Here is a 1,984-nt window from a genome sequence, read left to right on the forward strand (position 1 = left end):
CGCACAAGGTGCACTTTGTCCACGAGCAATTTGGAAGCCGATGAAGAAAATTTTCTTGCTCGTTTCATTACTATGGACGAAAGTTGGGTTCCTCACTACCAGCTTGAAACCAAAGAACAACAAAACAGTGGAAGCACACATCTTCTCCTACCCCAAAGAAGGCCAGGGTCATTCCTTCAGCTGGCAAGGTCATGACATCAGTGTTTTTGGATTCTGAAGGTGTCTTGCTGACCGATTATCTTGAAAAGGGTCACACCGTGACAAAGTTGTATTATTCTCAACTATTGAAACGCCCGCGAGAAGTAATCGAAGAAAACAGGCCGGGAATGCTCACCAGGGGAGTCCTTTTTCATCACGACAATGGTCCAGCCCACACCTCAGTAGTTGCCATGGCAACAATTCGTGATTGTGGATACGAACTTGTTCCCCATCCACCTTATTCGCCAGACTTAACCCCTTCTGACTTTCACCTATTCCCCAAAATGAAAAAAGCCCTGGCTGGTCGCCATTTTGCCAGTGAAAATGACGTCATAGACACTGTAGGAAGTTTCTTGGAGTCTGAAACAAAAGAGTTCCTCTATGCCGCTATAATGGCGCTTCGGTACCGCTGGAGAAAGTGTTCAGCCTCGCGGGTGGGGTGGGGGACTATTTTCAAAAATAAATCATCAGAAGTCTTGTACTATGTTTTGTTTTTTTTGAGGCTCAAGACTTTTCATACACCCCTCGTATTCTCCACATTGTGTAAATGATGAACTGCTCGTGGCGGCGCTGGAGAGAGTAGAGTTTCAAGACTTTATGGTGATCCCAGTAATCGAGATCAGTCATGCCCTTCATTTGTTTAGTGAATGTTCTCTGGGGTGATTCAGTTTTCAAGATGTTTTGTTTTGTATGGGGCACCACGGGTGGCAGCTGTATTCAGGGTATGGCCGTACATAGGAGGAGAAAAGTGGAATGAGGACACCTTGTTCTCTGGACCGGAAGGTTCTTAAGTTCCAGGAGCCCATCCTATGAGCTATATCCACTTTATTGTTGATGTGGGCACTCCAACTGAGATTGTTATCAACAAATACTCCTAGGTCTCTGAAAATATTAGATGCTGTGAGCGGTTCCCCTGAAGGAAGAGAGTACGGCTGTTTTAGTATAGTCTTTCTACCAAAATGCAAAAGATCAAATTTTCCCTCATTTAGTTGCATTTTGCTTTTGTCTGCTCATTGACTCACCTCATATAAGACAGACTGGAGTTGAGTTCGGTCTTCTTTGATGATTTTCTGGCGCGTACTGTCATCAGCAAATATTTTCACTTTGTAATGTTTTACGACGCTGGAAAGGTCGTTTATATATATTTTAAAGAGGAGCGGGCCCAAGATAGTTACCTATAGGAGACCGCTGGTGAATTTTGCTGGGCGTGAGTGGACTCCATCGACCACAACATGTGTTCTATTCGACAGGAGATACTCAATCCAGTGTAGACGTTTTCCACGGATTCCAGCATTTGCCAATTTTGAGATTTAGATATGGTCAACCCCGTCGAACGCTTTACTGAAGTCAAGATATATGACATCAGATTCCGAACTTGTCTCCAAGGATTTAAGTATATCCTCAATGCAGGATAAGAGCTGTGTTACACAGTCCCTGCCACAGCGAAAGCCATGATCAGTTACATTTAGGAGTGTGTGAATCTCCAGGAAGCCAGCTATCCTTGATCTTACCACTCTTTAAAACACTTTAATGACGTGGGAGGTGAGTGAGATTGAGCGATAGTTGACTGCGAGGGATCTGTTTCCCTGTTTGAAAACCGGTGTATTTATACACACACACACACACAGATAAGATGCACATAGTTTGATCGCCTCGTGTTTATATATTTAACGCAGGGTGTACCTGTCGAGGACGATTTCACCTACAGGGTAAATGTTATTTACTTGCTAAACTAAAATCAGAAACTAGATGGTAAAATGTTTTTATTTTTTCATTTCGTTCCTGT

At 43.3% G+C, this 1,984-nt stretch overlaps 1 long non-coding RNA gene across 1 annotated transcript in view; it reads right to left on the reverse strand.

Annotated features, from left to right (window-relative positions):
* Nucleotides 1–315: 315 nt before the first annotated feature.
* Nucleotides 316–1,984, reverse strand: part of LOC118764116 — a 16,578-nt gene continuing 14,909 nt past the window's right edge. Inside the window, exon 4 of the long non-coding RNA XR_004999907.1 lies at nt 316–448. This is a non-coding gene — a long non-coding RNA (uncharacterized LOC118764116). The remainder of the gene's footprint in view (nt 449–1,984) is intronic.

Source organism: Octopus sinensis, linkage group LG7, assembly GCF_006345805.1.
Source record: "Octopus sinensis linkage group LG7, ASM634580v1, whole genome shotgun sequence".
NCBI lineage: Eukaryota > Metazoa > Mollusca > Cephalopoda > Octopoda > Octopodidae > Octopus > Octopus sinensis.